Below are 17565 nucleotides of genomic sequence, written 5' to 3'. Positions count from 1 at the left end.
TGATTCTATAGCATCCTGGACCATACAAGGGGTCCTGTAAAAAGACTCCTCTTTTTCCCATCATTTGGGAAGGGCAGTGCCAACGTGCTCAAAAATCAGCAGAGTTAATCAAGATCTTTGCCTTTCCAGTGTTTAGAGAGACATGGTTTCAGAAATGGGGCTGTGGTGGGGGCAGTAGTGGGAATTTTGAGTAACATACATTACTGCTATGTTGGAAAGTTTTTTGGGCAATAAAGATGAAGAAATAAATTCTAATATCTTCTCATACTCCCTTGCCAGCAGCGCTGTCTTGTCATGCATGAATTTCTTCCTAAGCAGCACTGCTTCTTTAGTTCCAGTGGCTGGCCCAAGCTGTCATTCTGACTTATTGCTGTATCAAAAGACTACAAATATCCCTTGCAGGATATATCCTTTCAGGTTATTTGCCCTGAAAATATCTTTTTTTTTTTTAAATAGTCTAAAGACAAAATAAGACCAATTACGCTCAGACATAAAAACATTCCTTTAAATGAATAGAAAACCTATTTAAAGTAAATTAATACTTTCACTGAAATGTCTATGGATTTATTTCCCCCCCAAGACCAATAACAGCAGAGATGATTGAAGCACTGAGGTGCAACGGGATACTTTTCAGTGGCTGAGGACAACCGCTGTGCTACGGGAAGGAGGGGAAATGGAAGCTGTTCTCTGCACAGGATCTCCATGCTGCCTCTCTCGCTAGCTGGTGTATGTGGGTGGTGATGGACTGGGTACTGGCATCTTCCATTACTTTCCCATACGAAGATCTTAATGTGATCACTGCTGTTACTAATGCTTCACAGCCTGTGTCTTTTCTGCTTCCTCATGGCAGAAATAGTCTCCAGATTTCATAGAATCATAGAATCATAAAATCATTAAGGTTGGAAAAGACCTCTAAGATCATCGAGTCCAACCGTAGACCCAACACCACCACCCACTAAACTATGTCCCTCAGTGCCGCATCTACACATCTTTTAAATACCTCCAGGGATGGTGACTCAACCACTTCCCTGGGCAGCCTCTTCCAATGTTTAACCACTCTTTCAGTAAAGAAATTTTTCCTCACATCCAATCTAAACCTCCCCTGGCGCAACTTGAGGCCATTTCCTCTCGTCCTATTGCTAGTTACTTGGGAGAAGAGACTGACACCCACCTCGCTACAACCTCCTTTCAGGTAGTTGTAGAGAGTGATGAGGTCTCCCCTCAGCCTCCTTTTCTCCAGGCTTCCTCATCATCTGGAGGAAAGTTTTAGAAATGAGATAAAAAAAAAGACAGCGACCCTTTGAAGCCCTCTGAACTGCTGAAGCAGGAGAGCGCTGTGGGTATCACTGTGGGTAGACAAGTAGGAAGCTAGGAGAGGCAGAGGGAAAAGAAGCAGCATAAGACACCGTTGCTGTACGTGCCAGGCAGTGGAGGCCTTGCCCTCCTCCAGCAGAAGTGGGGACAAACCAGCAGCAGCAGAGCCTGAAGAGGGAGGGAGGGGAGCCAGGGGAGCCAGGGCTGAGTGAGTGCTGCAGGGCAAACAGACCTGAGGTACAGCTCTGTAGATAGCTGTGGTCGGGAGGTGGTTTAGGGCTCCCCTCAGAAGCTAAGCTGCCACCTTGCCTTAAATGTAATTTTTCACAATCATGCCCTGAGGGAAAGAAAACAAATATATTTTTTGTGAGTCAAATCGGTGGAAATGATCAGCAAGCTGAAATTTAGCATGCCTGTGATAGGGGAGGGTAAAGAAAACAAGGGGTCCCAGAGCACTGCCAGACAGAGAGCAGGCGGGATGGAGCCTGCTGGCACTCGGACTTCAAAAAAGCCGTGCACTAATTTTTAAGCAAGTGGAAACAAAAGCGAGTAGTACTCAAGAGTAACCAGGCATTATACTGAGCTGTTATGAAATAATGTCTGGAAGGCAAACATTTTGGCAGTGCTGGTTGTGAAATTTCTCCTTGCAAATAGCTAAAGCATAAAGCATTGGCTGTTTGTTTCTAAAATCCTGTCTCCCTCCCAATGTCTTTTGTCTTCAACCAGAAGTGCAGCAGACTTCAGACACAGACTCCAGACACTTCCAGAAATATATTTACTGCCTGGATTAAAGATAAAAATATAATTATTACAAATCCTCCCTGGCGATGGTGCCAGACAGTTTGAGGACATTGTGACTTTATTACCCCTTTTTTCTATGGAAAGGAACAAAGGATTCACTTAATTAAAAATGCAGTCTTCTCTTTAGGAGACATATACATATATTTGTAAGTAAGTAGAAGTCCTTGGATTAAACCAAGTACATTATCAATGGATAGGACTATGGTGCTCAGTAGTATGGATTGCAATTTGTTTACCGTAAGCACTTTACATAAAAAATGCATACATCTAAATGTTTGTGCTACAATGCCTCCTCAGCTATTACTTAATTAATGTTTAGCAACTGCTTATAAGGGAAAACAAAGGGCCATGACAAGCAATAACTTATGTATGTATTTTATCACTCTTTCTAATGGATTATTCCATTAAATATTATGAATTAGTCATCTGAAACTGTATCTTTATGAGGTAGGAATGTATTCTTCCTTCTCCTTCCTTCATCCTAACCAAGTGTCCATTTTCAAGTGCAGAATTGAGAGATAAAGAGCTCAAATAACTTGCTATGGCATTCCCTTAATGTGAATGAAGCAAGAGGTTATTTCAGCTAAGTGTTCAAAACCCCAACCGTTTTTCATTTGTACCAAGTTTCTGGAGAACAGTCAATGCCAGTGGATCCAGGCTGATGTATTCCCACAAGTAAATAACTGCCAGGACATACACAAGGTTTGCTGTGTTCTTGCAATATCTGTATTAATGGTGCAACTGAACATGAACAGTGCATTTGAGCTAACAGTGGAGAACTATCTCATAAAAAACTTTATAAATAATTGTTGCTATATCTATATTATTGATTAGTAAGAGCCAAGTTCCTAACCTGAATAACGACTAGCTAATACGCTGTGATTTCTCCTTTGTGGCTGCATTCCTCTCAGCAGCCTTGGTCTATATCTGTCATATATCTTATATATCTTCAGCACCTCTTGAAACAAAGTAATTTTAGTTGAACTCCCATTCTGATCTTACATGAATACTATGAGGTACAGAATGGCTAAACTACATGCAAACAGATGTTACAAGGCTGGCATTTGCTATTGCAAGACTCACTGGGATGGGGCAATTGCATTCTGGCAGCAGGAGCTCTCCAGCAAAGCTGAATTTTTATGGAGGTTATCCTCCATTATCTGTGCCATAGTCTTTCCAGTGGATTACAGTGATTACCAATGGCAAAACACCTTCCTGTGGATTTGTGGAATTTTTCCAGAGAGGCTAAATCACTTGAGTTCAGTTCTAGGGCAGCAATATAGGAAACATAATAATGCTTTACTACTGGGTTTAAATGGGTAAAAAAAATACTAGCATTGTCTTACCTTCGTGCAACTGAAGTCTTGGTAAAACAGATGTTCGGATCTATTCTTTATTTTACATTTCATACATAGGTTTTGCTTTGATTCAGACTAATAGCTCAAACCTTTATTACTCTTATAATGGAGAAATAAAAAAAATGAGGAATATGAAAGGAAAATAATGTGATTGCATCAAAAAGCAGGCATATTTGGTGAATTGCAAGCACCACAGAGAACTGAGATGTCCTATACCTTACAAAGCAGTTTAGTAAAGCCTTTATACATTTCCCTGTAAATAATGTCATTTAGCTACTAAATTTAAAAAGTAAACAAAAGTTATATTCTGAATATTAGTTGACGCCCCTCTTCAGTGTATATGTACATGTTACACACATGTAACAATTGATCTGACAAAAGCCTAAAGGATCTGGGAATGCCTAATTTACTAAATATAGCCTGGCCAATTGCACTTATTCTGTCAATTTTCTATATCTGTTTTATGGTCATCCTCATTTGCCCTTATATGTTTGGTATTGAAATAACAAACCACCAAAAGTCTTATGCAACTGCTATGTCTTCCAAATTTCAGAAGTCACATATCTCATTATGTTACTCTAACTGGTCATGTTTTGCCATGGTAGGAAAAAAATAAACCTGAAACAAACCTAGAAAAAACTAGTGACATCAATATTTTTTGAGCTTTATAGTGATTTGGGTAAGTTATAAAGCCGTCATTGTTAAAAATATTTTAATAAATTAAGTATCCATCGCAATTTTATTACACAGGTAGATTTTAGATGTTAGAATTGCGGAAGTGACACTGGTACAGAAAAGATACATTTGCTGATGACATCAGTCCCATAGTTCATTTACATTGCAAAATGTATTGTCTTGCAAAAATTATGATTGAGTGGGTAGCTTATAATGTAAATTGTTAAGCATTTGCTACTTTTATTATTTTTAATAGAGGCTGGACTTTGTGTTATAGAATGTACCTCATTCTACATATTTCTCTAAAATTGCTTTCCCTGTTTTGAAAAAATGATTGAGTTATAGATACCCTTTGGATATTTTTTCTTCCTTATTCTCTGTTTCTTTTCCTTCCCTTCCCAAGATGGATTTGTGCTTTGTATTTTAATCATGAGGACTTAAAGAATAGCGTATAATAAAAAATAGACTTGTTTGCTGAGAATCTATAGACATCCTATCCCATGGCAACAATCTATAAAATAACTGCAGTGTGGGTTCATCATTGGAGTATATTGAAGCTACACAAAATAATGAATTTCCTTTAGTGCTTTAGAGGAAAATAATTACAAGATCCGGCACTGAATTAATGCTTCAGTCTTAATCATCTCACATCCACCATAAGGTAATCTTGTCTCAATTATAAATTCAGGTGGAAATGGCTTTAAAGCTAAATTGCTCTTCTGGTCTTTCTTGGCCAAGTGTTGGAACAGCAATGTCTTGACAGCATTATTAATAGAAGCATTACTAACATTAAAATGCAGACTATGTAACACTCCACATGCCATGTACAGCGCTGTGTCTTTTTGACTTAAGCCCAAGTTTTGAAGCAACTATGAAATGCTTTTATTTCATTCTCAGCAAGACTGAGAATTAAATTTTGTGCTTAATACATGAGTCCTTTAGTGGTTTAAAGATATTCTAGCTAAAATGCAATGTTCTACTGGGGTTTCCACAGAGATTTTTAAAACTCGGAACATTCTCCAAACTTGAAGCATTTGAAGTTCTTAATATTGGTGTTTTGCAAGGCAGCTTTCATGAAACATACAATCTTCCTGAAGTACTTTTTCAGTAAATTCTCTGTTACCACGTTTGAGCAATGTCATCAGAAAGTTCCCAGGATATCTTGCAGCTCCTTTTGTTAATGAAGAAAGGGCATGAATTGAGTTCATTGTCAGTGCTCATTTCTCCCTTAGATATTTCTCTAAAAAAATCTACCCATACTACTCCTTCCTGAAACAAAAAGTGTAATAGTAAGTTTACAATAAGTTAATTATTGTACTTTCCTCAAGTCTTACTTAAATAAATATTTTACCTTGTTAATTCAATCAAAATTCTGCTACTCAAAGCCAACCTATTTCTTCCATTATATCTAATGCCTTCACAGTAGCTGCAGATGATTTCTTTTACAATCTTTCAAAGTCACGAAGCTTGACCATTCAGTCTTCAGTTCCACAACCATATTTGTCCTACATTTTCTCTGTAGGACACCTCTGTCATTCACTGGGCAGGCTGCGTGGCACTCATCTTTTAAGCAATAATGGAACACCTTCATCCACTTTTTAATTTTTCTTTTGCATGCCTGAATTTCAGTTATGTATGAAATTCTATCAAAATCTGTTCTTTGTTCAGAATTACACACAATGAAAAAGCTTAGGTACTTCACAAACAATTCCTTTATCTGTGCAGAACGTTTGTTATGTTGTGCAAATCCCATTCTTAATAAAAGCATGGGCTATGTGGGGTCAACTCTGTGCTGTTAGTGAATGTGTACACTTTGAAGGCTTAGGTTAGGGTGGTTTCAAAAGTCTTAGCATTATAACTGTTCTGTGTGTTCAAGTTTGGCTGTATTGTGAGTGCCTGGCTTTTAGGAAATCGAGCTACAGGGTTTCAGGTTGGATCTTCAGACCACAAATGTGGTACAGTACTGACTACTTTGAGTGACTGATTTCCAGTCTGAGGTGACTGCAACATAACGTGAATGTACATAAGCTAGTTTTCAGGGAGCTAACCCACCTCTGGGTATCCGTCTATTGCAGCAGCAGGAAGCGCAGTGTGGCATCATCATGTTGTCAGGACTGGTGCCAAGTGCTTGACCTCTGGAAAGCTGAGAAAAGACTAACAACCTGCATTGGAAAAGAATAAGCCATATGTTTAATAAGCCTGTTTCCACAACATTTACTGACTGAAGAAGAAAATCACACAGCTCACAAATGCTTGGATCTGGGAAGCAGTGATTTATCAGGGATGTCACCTGGAGTTGGAGATGGGTCTGGGGTTAGGATGAATAATCTTTTTGAACCAATTTTCTCCCTTCCCCACTCCCATTGGTGAATGGCAGGCTTTCCTTCTTCTTCACTCAGTCTTGATTTGTCCTAATTTACTTCTCTTATCTCAGCTCCATTGCAAACAATGCTGATCTTTACTGTAGAGAGGGAATTGACCATTTCTGGGTAGTTTTACCCTTTTCCTCCTTAGGCTGGTCTTCTTTTCCCAAGAAGAAACTCTGTGCAGGAGGTTTCTTTTGTTTTGAGAAGAGTTGAAACCATGCCTTTTAACCAATTTTGAACCTTTTTTCAGCCAGTTCAAAAACTAATCCTTTTTCATAAAAGTCTTTTCACTTTTTCAATAAATCATAATTTACTTTTTCTTTAGTAGTTTTCTGTGAAAATGCTGACAAACTTCAACTGACTGAACTCAGAACCTTATAATATCAAGCATGATGCAACCTGAAAGGGTGGCAGAACGAGCACCCACGTTTATAGCTGCAGGATAAGGGGCATATTCATTCGGAGGTGCTGACTGCAGCATAGTGCAAATGCACTCAAGCTAGCTGTCAACTAGCTAACTCACATACAGGTAACAGTCTAGCTATAGGATCAGAGACCTCAAATCAGGGTCACCACACCTGCATGACAGTCTTAGCTGACTGACTGCTGGTGAGCGGAGTAAAGTCTGAGAAAGCTTCTTGGCTATAACCATAGCTATTTTCTATCCCATTTCAGTAAGTGACATGTCACACAGAATGATCAGCAGTTCTGCATATACATCTAGGCAACCTGTGAGACAGGGGTTTGATTTTGTGCTTAAAGAAATCAGTGTATCACTTGTTTAGTTAATCATAATTTTTCTTTCGGTGTATACAGAAATAAAATAGGAACGTATGTACCAAAACCAGTAGAAATTAAGCTGAAAAGATGAGGGTTTGATGTGCAGAATTTTCTCCATTTAAAGATGCTTTTAAAATGCATGCACACTAATCTGGGTCTACTTGCAACTTTTAAAAACTTTCAGAATTCCTTAAATGTAGCAGTCACTAATCTTAATACAGCTTCCTAAGATATTTCTTCTCATTTGTTCAATTGAACTTAAAAAAAATAGAAAAAAATAATCAAAGTGATAAATATTTTAACTGTGACCAAATGAAAAAATAAGCTATAAAAATGATGGGGAAAAAACCATGGAAAATAACTATGTTTTTTGTTTGTTTGTTTTCATAGTGTTTTGGTTTTTTTTTAATAATTGTAGAAATATTTTTTAAAAAGAGAAAGAAATGCCTTGAGCTTTACTTACCCCCCGAATTAAGGGTCTGAACTTCCCCCAAATTTCCAAGATTTACTCTCGCTCTAAAAATGATAATTGGGTTTTGGATTTAGGAGAGCTTATCCATCATATAATGATAGAGGATTTTTTTTTTCTGCTGTCTTCTACTCTTCCTCACTGAATTTCTTCTTCTTCTCCGTTCACTTTCTCTTCTTCAACTGGTACTTCTCTGGTATTAGGGCCATTCACATGGCCCCTAGATAAGCATAACCTTTGCAGGGGAGAGATATGTCAGCAGTAGTAAGAAGTAGTTATGGCTGCAGTATACTGTACTCCAGGTATTCTCAATTCAGGTATGGTTACTGTTAACGGCAAGACTGTGTGTATGTGTGTGTGTGTCTGAGTATGCACAGCCTTCAGGCTACAGTTAAAAGAAGAACCAGAGACTTCTAACTGTTCCTGTGTCTGCAGAGTGTTTGGTTCAGTCCATGTGACATTTTGGGCAGACAACCTAAAATGCTTCTTGTGTATTGATAACTATGATTTGGCATCTGAAAGTCAAGTATAGTTCTCCTTCTATTCTTCACACACTAGAAACATTTGTCTCTGTAAATCCTGGAATGATTTAATTTGCAAATTAAGTTGTCAAAGAACAGGTTCATATTCCTCTTGGTTGGAATTTAACTTCGTTCCTTACCTACGGCACAAAGAAATAGTTTTGGTAGAGTGTTTAAATAATTTCTTTCCCTTATAATTTTCTTATAATACAATTTCCAGGGTATCACAACAGTTCTTAGTTTTAAATAAGAGTGGTCTCATCATCTTTTTTCCAGAGATAAGAATCACAGTGTAGTGTGTATTCTCTTCTGTTTTTACAAATATATACATGAATACTTATTTAAAGAAAGCTAAGTTAAATAAATGAAAAGGTCATGTTTTCTGGGCTAATTCATGACCTAATCTTATGATGGACCTTAAGAAAGCTCGTTCTCTATCTTGCAGGAGAGCTTTAATCTTATTGTAGAGAGTTTCATTGTGCCTACAGGTTTATCCTTCAGGTCATGATCTTCAACCTAGAGCTTTAGGCAAGTTTTCATATATTGCCAAACACCGCAAAGATAACAACCTTGGACTAAAATGTCTCTGAGTTATATAAGCAGAGAGAGTTACAGATAGGTATTTTTGAAAATTTTCTAGGGCACTGAGCAGACTAGCCCTGTAACTCATTGAAATTGGTGTGAAATAGACATTGAATCAACTCTGGCACTGCTGAGAAAATCCTTCTTTGGACCTGTGCTTGCTATTTAATGCCTAAAAACTTTGAAAACCTGGCCTTTAGATCTTGAGGTCAACTCAACAATCTGTGCAAGAATAGCATATAGAAGGCAGACCTGGCATCCTTGTAATACTCTGTGTTGCTGAGGAAACAGTACTAAGATGGACTTGATGAGGTAACTCATTTATGTGCATGTTAGTATGCTAGTTATTAGGGCTTTTAATATGGGATTATCAGTAAAACATCTTTTGTGTTTTGAGTAACAATGATAGAAAAGCTAAGGCAAAACAGTATCATGCTACTTGCTTTCAGATACGTTTGCCTCACTTTTATTGATGAATTCCTCAACTTTGAAGCATTTTTTGTAGAACTTGGAAGCATAATATTTAACTAAAATTTTATGTAGTCATCTAAAAGCCCAGAGATTTTATCTGCAAATTTGAGAAAAGGGAATATAAGAAAGATGGTGGGGTTATAATATTTCTTTTGAGAAATTTAATAGTCCAGAGGCATTAAAAGGGAGATGGAATGGTAGAAGAGTCTATTGGCATAAAGAATGAACAAAGTACTATGCTGAAGTTTTTTGACAGGTCATCCAGCTTTTAGTAGGTTGATCTTTCCATTACTCAACATCACTTCCAGTGTTGTAGAAAGATTTTTAACTAGAAACAGAGGAATGGGAATCAGAAAGTATAGCTCATCAAGATGTGCCAGTGCAACTGCACATATCTGCTACTCATAGGTGCACATTTTCTCAGCATTTTAAGATACTTCCTACCCCTCTTAACAAACTCAGTATCTCTAGTAACATGACACCCTAATAATTAAGGCAAAACAGCAAAAACATTCTTTCATTTCAAGTAGCATTGAATTCACCTGGAACAATTTAAAAAAACATTGTCAGTAAGATACTGGCAATAAAATCAGTTTCTGATACCAGTGTTGTCAACCAAATCAAATATTGCCCTTAGGCCACATAGCCAAATGTTTTTAGCAATGTATGTTTTACCGCATTTAGCCACAATCTCTGGATTTATTAGAAAAGCTACATGTAGAAAAGCAAGTATCTGCACACTGATCAAGACTGTATAGGAAACTGACTGGCAGCGTATGAGAAGACGGAAAGATCTTTACCCCAGAATGTCTGATGTTGCCTCTCTGTGCTGTGTCCACAGACACAAGGTCTGCCCTGCTGTGAATCTGGAGTAACACGATTAAATCAATGGAATTACTCTGGATTTTCTCCAACTCAAGGGCACGCAGCTTTTGGCAGTGGGTACTCAGCAGCTCGTAGAAACCTGACCCACACTCTGTGTATTGGCACAGACCTCTTAGCTCATTTCTGACAGTTTTATTAAGTAAAATCAGCTTAAACAAATTGGTGCATGATTTTACTTCAGTGACTCCAGAAAACTCCATTGCTGGAGATACTGTTTTGGAGGTCCACAAGAAATGACAACCTTATACATAATAATATAAATATAAATATTAATAAACTATATGTCTCCCTATATATAAACAGCTAGTTAATTAAGCCTACAAAATACTCAAATGTACAGATGTGAACAATGTTTTAAATTGAGATAACATTTTATAAAACAGAGAATCAATGAAGAGGAGGATTCAGTGCTTGAAATCAATCCAGTTGCATGTCAGGAATGCACACCATGTTTATTGGACTAAAAATCTTTGTTTTGAAAATGCTGACATGTTTTTCCACCTGTCTACTCCTGCACATTGTCTGAGCACTTTCCAAGTGTACTTCAAATTATTAGCTGCAAACAGATTTCAACAGTATACTTTGTTACATATGCACTAGTCACTAGAGAGATGACAATGATTGATTTGCTTAATGACAATAATTTCTCTGAAAATTTGCTCTCAATTGTTTCTTCTGCCTAATTTCCCTTAATCTTTGTTTAAAGTATCTTAGGAGAGCTTTATTTTCTAGAAAGTAGGAATACTAGTGATCAGTGGAAAAGAGGAGATCACATCCTTGTGTGTATGTACGTAGGGGATTCCCTCAAACAGCTAGCACTTGAGTACTCACTGCAGCGGTATCCTTTCCTCCGTTTTGGGAAACCTGCAGGCTCTCTGCTTTGAGTGAAAGGGACTTGTTGAGACCAGACGAACAGCTACTCCCTCTCTACCAAAGACAGCTAAGACCTGCAGGTAAGGATATGCACGTATTTCTGTGCTGACTGAGGATAGGGGGTGACGATTGTAAAGGAATTAGACAGACAAGGTGAAGCAAAGAGGTTACCAGGCAGAGGAGCAATTTGAGCCCTTATTCTTCAGATGTTCACCAGGAGTCAATGCACTGAGCCTTAAATGGACAGCGAGGGCAGCAGGAGTCAAACTTGGTGGAAAAATTAGCAGGAAGAAGGGCACTTGCTCTGCTATAAAAGAAACCGATCAAATTTTGCTGAAAAGTCAGACTGAACCTTGTTTACCTCATCCGTCTGAACATTTTATACCAGATATTACTGTGGATGTCTGAGCAGGCCAGGCTAATCTTGTATAGATTAGTTGCTGTGAGACATTTCCCCTCACATGTGCATTTCGGGTCCCATTATGCTCAACAGGGAAGTTGAAAGTAAGTAAAAGTAGAAATGAGTAAGAATCAATGACGTCTGTTAATGGATGGTTTTTATTGTATTGAAACCTCTCAGGGCAGCCAATTTATAGGAGGGAGGGGGAGTGCCTTTGATTTTCTGTCATTGCTTTATTATGCCCTTTTTGGGTGAAGGAAATTCAAGTCTGCTAATACGTTCAAAAGCAGAACGCCTTTTTAATGGAGGACTATATATTGACAATATATTGCCTAGTAGTAGAAATTGTCTGGAATTATCAACAATAGCTCAGCACTGATTTGTCATGTTTTCTTTTAAGAAAGATCAAAAAAGATCAGATATAAGCCTTTCCTTATTAGACTAGTCTCAAATATCTAGCCAAATAGGTAGTGGTGTAGCTAACAATTACTTAGCTGGCTTTAAGGTATTTATAAGGTGAAAACACCTTTCACTCAAATACTACCTAGGTAAAATTTGGCCTCTGAAATCAGCTGTAAAACTCCCATCAGCTTCAAAGGAACTGGAATGTCAGCCTTACCATTAGTTTCAGTAGAGGATCAGTTCTGAAGAATAAAAAGTCTTTGATGTTCCTTCATGGCAAAATCCTTTGTTGGGACCCTAAACCTTTGAAAAAAGATAAAAACTCCCTTATGTGGAAATGGTCTTGTAACTCTTGTAGATTTCACTTGAGGAATATTTGCAGCAAGGACTACTGCATTCAAAATGGGGTACAAGGCCTGACTCAAGAAATTGCTAGCTCTAGGGCCATTCTTCTGGTTGGCATTTGATAGATGCTTATTATCCATCATATCTCTGGCAGTATCTTTCTATTTATCTGTCCTTTCACAAACCCATTTCTTTAGGTACTGCAAACTGATTTATATTATCCAGAATTGATGCTCTACTTGATTACCTTTGATTTTACCTTTTAATGACTGGTTCTACACTCTTGTAATCATTTTAGTTGTCTCCATGGTGCTAGTGATACTAATAACCAGTGTGCTCTAGTTAAAGTGGTAGGTCTATTTTACAGTACAGGCAGTCCAGAATCTGTAATCGTCTTCCTCAGCTGAGAGAGTCTCCTGTTGATTAATATTGTTCCAGCAGACATTGTGTCTCTCCTTCTTGCCCCTTCTCACACCGCCCTCCCTTTCTCCCTGCCTCAGTTTATATAGGCTAAATTAAGTTCCCAGACAGAGGCTGCAAGCTCAGTCTCATCTCTGCTTTTAGAGAGTTCCTTCAGCTGAACACTGGGACACAGAAAAGGGTTTCAGTGCCTGGTGCACTGTGGTGCCTCAGGAAGAGTACCCACTGTTTTTCCTCTCTAAATACACACAAGGAGCAAATTCTATAGTATCAGTCAGGTTCCTGTAGTTCCCCCCTGCAAAAACAGTTCCTTACTGCCGACCAGCAGATTTCAGCTGTATAAACATTTTTGTTGCAACTAAAAATATTTTGTGCTCTGATGACTCACTGAAGCTCTATGCATTGAAGCTTCCAACTTTTGAACCTAGTTGTATTTTTTAACTATGCTTGGAGTTATAATCTCATCACTTCTACCAAGATGCAACTAGGATGCAAAGTGTGTAACAAAAATAATAAAACCCAAATACAAACCCTCCCCAACTACTTTCAGATTGCCAGATGATCAAGGGAAGAGGACTCACAGGAGAAAGTAATTTCTTCACATTTACAGCATGGAATTAGTCACCCTAACTGATCCAAGTAAACTTCTGTACTTCATAGTTACCTAAACAGTCTAAAAAATTTAAACCAACACAAACCCTGATTCTCCTTTACTCATGGCTCTTATGAAAGACCTAACAAAAAAACCCAAACAAAATTTGATGCCTTGATGGTGCTATTTTAATTCATTTTCTGGTAATATGAGCAGCAGTAAGTACCTCTGAAAGTATGAATATTAGTACTTTCCATTGTAGTGTCTAAGCCTAATGAAAATTTTTACTTTCTTAAAGGCTGTGTTACTGATGTTCACCTTCTTCATGCTCAAAATGACAGATACAGGCATTTAAAATTGATTATTTCATACTGTTATTACATTATTATCTGTTTATCTGCCTTTTTTTTTTTAAAGTACTTAAAATCAAGTCAGCAGCAGTCTCTATAGCATGATTTACAATGACACTTAAAATCACTTCTCTACACTGTGTTCTGTTTATTCCTTTTCAATAATGTCTTGAAGGTAGAACTAGCTCTTTTATATTTATATTCTTAAATGCTGGAGCTTACATCCGTAGACTTAATACGTGTTCCTCTCCACTTAGAATTTATCTCAGCAGAGTTTGAGAGTCATTTTGATTCAATGTCATTCTTCCTCTTCGTTGCTTTAGTTTATCTATCTTATGAAGTTTTTTGAGAGACGTATCAACTTTCAGTACCCTGTTGTTAGACAGAGGTTCCATATTGCCTATGAGAATCTTCTCCTATTCTCCAATACTTTAGTTTAACTGGTGGGCTTTTCAGATTTACTTTTACAAATGACACATTTGTATGTGAGATTTTTTGTTTTTTTGCAAGGTAACCCTTTCTTTCTTACACCTAACACCTTGCTGATACATGAATGTGTGCGAGAGAAGTCTTTGATAACCTCTTTCTCACCTATCTTGGAAAAAAAAAAAAATCCTAATGCAGCCAGTTTCTATGATATTCCCAATTCTCTAGTCACACGTCAGTCTTACATCTGTGTTAAATATTTCACAAGACTTCTTCTAGTTATGTGTCTGGATTGTGCAGACTCTGTGCTTTCAACTTCAGAAATGTTTCACTGTAAAAAAAAAAAAGGAAAAAAGAAAACAAAAAAACCTACAATAATATTTCAAGCTCAGAATTTAACAGCCTTCTTCCATACAGTGCAGTTTCACAAGTCCACATGAGCTGTTTATATCTGTTCCTTCCTGACTTGCCTTTCTACCCTAACTCTCTTCAGCTGGCCTTGAGGAAAAAAAAATAACCTACATATGAACAAATAGCCTCTGACTTCTTAAGTAAAATGCCGTCAGAGTCCAGCTGGCCTATCTCAAAAGAAATAAAAGGAGTTTGAACAAGAAAATGCTATGGTCTTAGAGATGCATAACTAATGTTCCCCAGTTCTCTCATGTCACATTAATTGATTTATCCTGCTATGTCATGCTTTCCTTTCTGAAACCATTAGGTTACTCTGTATGGCGTGTCTTCAGTTTCAGTTTGATGCAGTCATCATCATTATCAGAGGGTGTTTTTCAACGTCATTTTACCAATCTTTATGCTTTTTCCTGTGTTACCTGATTTGTCTACGTTACAGTTTCTCTGCTACTAGTCTTTATTCCTCTCCCTGCAATCCTACAGGCTCTGTGTGTGTGAAAATTTGGAGCAAGTCAAGTAAACAAAATTTGATTAATTAAACGCAATTGTTAAATAACAACAGTTGGGGAAAAAAAAAAAAAAGAAATAACTGGATCTGTGGAAGATATATCTTCCTGTCTGAATCAGATGAGCCTGTTCTGTGCAGAGGCCACCTCTTGTTTATTTTTCAATAAAAGAAAAAATAATCTATATTCAGAATCTCAGCACTGACTGCTGTTAATAATTCTTTCTTTACAGAAGAAATAATTGAACACCACTTGTTACAAATGAAATTGCAATTACATTCTCATTATTACACTGGCACCATTTTCTTGGATAACAAGTTTCCTGAAGGTGTAATTTTAACCTCTAATTTTAATTTTAATAAAATACTTGATGCATTGAGACAAGCTGTTGTTTTGTAGGAAAAAAAATAACCAGGAACATGCAGGATTCACATCTTTTTGTCCTTTTTTGGAAATGCTTATTGGAATTGTAAGACCGTGTAGAAATATGTTAGTGTGAGGTATCCAACAAACACAGCCTTCACACCTAGCATGTGTTTACAGTGCCCCTCATGAAAGTGGGTGTGAGGCCTCCTGCCGATTCTGAAGTTTCCAGGAACTGGGACTTTTGCAGTTATGAAGAATTTATGGGAGACACCTGCTTTTCACAATCGCTCTAAGGATCTGTCAGGTAACTGGGGTCAAAGGAGTGTCCAATGAGGTGATAATGCCAACCGCATATCGGCTGCTAGCAGCTAAGGAGATCAGCTTTTCCACTGTCGTTTTCCAACTTTCTGATGGTTATGTGGATGAATATACATCCTGTCCTTGTGTGACTACAGGACCCATACACATCCCCATGTATCAACTTACTCAGAGGTTTTGTGGAAGTTATATTATAGCAAGGCCATGTTAATTTATGAATAAAAAGTGCACTTCTGAGGCCAGATTTTGCTCTTGATGATCATATTTCTTTGACATAGGTTTGATAAAATCAGCCTTATTACATCACACTTCAAAGCACATCTTTGATCAGCACAGTCCATCTAGGAAGATCACAATATCACTGGTCAGCGTTCCCTTTGAACTCTTTGGTACAAGTATCAGCACTGGAAATTATCTGTGTCTGTTTCAGGAAACAGGAGATCCCTATATGAGTTAGAAGTACATGAACTCCTATGTCTCCATTCCCAAGAAAGCACCTCAAAAAACACGTAATACTAACCAATGTAATAACTTCTGGTGCTCCCTAAAGAAGGATTTTATTGTCATGCAGAAGACAGATGCAGAGGTAGGCTGGGAAGCTTTCAGATCTCAAGCATCCACATATGGAGCTACAATACACAGGCCAGCGTCCAGCATCCACAGCCCTGCACACAGTCTGCCAGTACGTGACTGCATACTAGCAAACATGTCGCAAAAGCTGTCATATGGGAGAGACACCAGAATGAGTTCTCTGGCTCACATTGGAAGTATTTTTCTGGCTTCTGTAACTTGGCCCCTCTCAGCCAGATTTCTCCCATAAGTAAGATCCCTTTTTCTCTGTTCCCCAGCCGTGTTCAGGCTAGCACTTGTTTTTTTCAGTTTGCTCATGTTTGCTGGTACTGTCCCTGAGTGACTATTTGTTTTTCAAGTGGAGATGAAGGAATCTTTCTTTCATTTCCAAATCCTATGATCTTTGCTACAACTCCAAGAAAGCTGCACTTGACAAATTCACATGCTCCTGAGGGGGGAAAGAAAGCATTCAAGCTAAGTGAGGAGACACAGAGGCACAAAATACATTTTACACTCTAAAAGAGAAGTTAGAGTGAGTAATTAAAAGAAATATTTTCTTCAGCTTCTTCAATGCAACGCTTATGTCCATAATCAGCATTTTAATATTACTTTTTCCTAAAATGTTCCCAAACTGTTCTTTTATATGGTCAAGTCCTCCAAATATATAGTTTTTATAACATTCTTTCTCAAGACATACTAAGAAAAAATAATAATAGAAAAATCCTTCCCTCTCTACCGGGGGCAGGGGTAATCCTGGTGTCCAGGATTATGCATGTGAATGTCTCAATATTTTCCCAGGTTCTCATATCAAACTTATTTCATTTGGAAAACACGGGCAGAAATAGATTATATGAAGGTTTACCATGACAAAACAAACTGATTTTCCCCTGAAAGGATGATTGCCCACAGGAGAAGGAAGATGTTCCTTCTTTCTCTGTGTGGACTTGTAAAATTCACTACCTGAGATATGAATCATGACCAAATCAAACAAGAAGGGAGTGCAAGTCTCCGGCAAATTTTTATTTCTACATATGTTTGTTCCTGAGACTTCATTTCTGAAAACCTATTGAGAGCTTTAGCTTGGTAACACATTATGTTGTATGGGGTAATCATGCATTTTGTTATACCAGGCTGGATGCCATTTATGGAATATTTTTGATATAGGACTAGAAAAAAATCAAAGTTAGTTACAGGTATAAGTAGCTATATAATATAACTACTATATCTATATAGTAATAAATATATTGTGGCTACCACAATGGTGGGTTGGCATAACATCAACAACTTCTTGTTTTACTTTGCTTATGCAGCTTGAGAGTCCCCCCCCTTTCCATTGGTCATCTTAGATCCAGATTTTCTTGGGGTTT

This window comes from Aptenodytes patagonicus, chromosome 1, assembly GCF_965638725.1.
Source record: "Aptenodytes patagonicus chromosome 1, bAptPat1.pri.cur, whole genome shotgun sequence".
Taxonomy (NCBI): domain Eukaryota; kingdom Metazoa; phylum Chordata; class Aves; order Sphenisciformes; family Spheniscidae; genus Aptenodytes; species Aptenodytes patagonicus.
The sequence above is the reverse complement of the archived record's forward strand: the minus strand, read 5'-3'. Positions refer to the sequence as shown.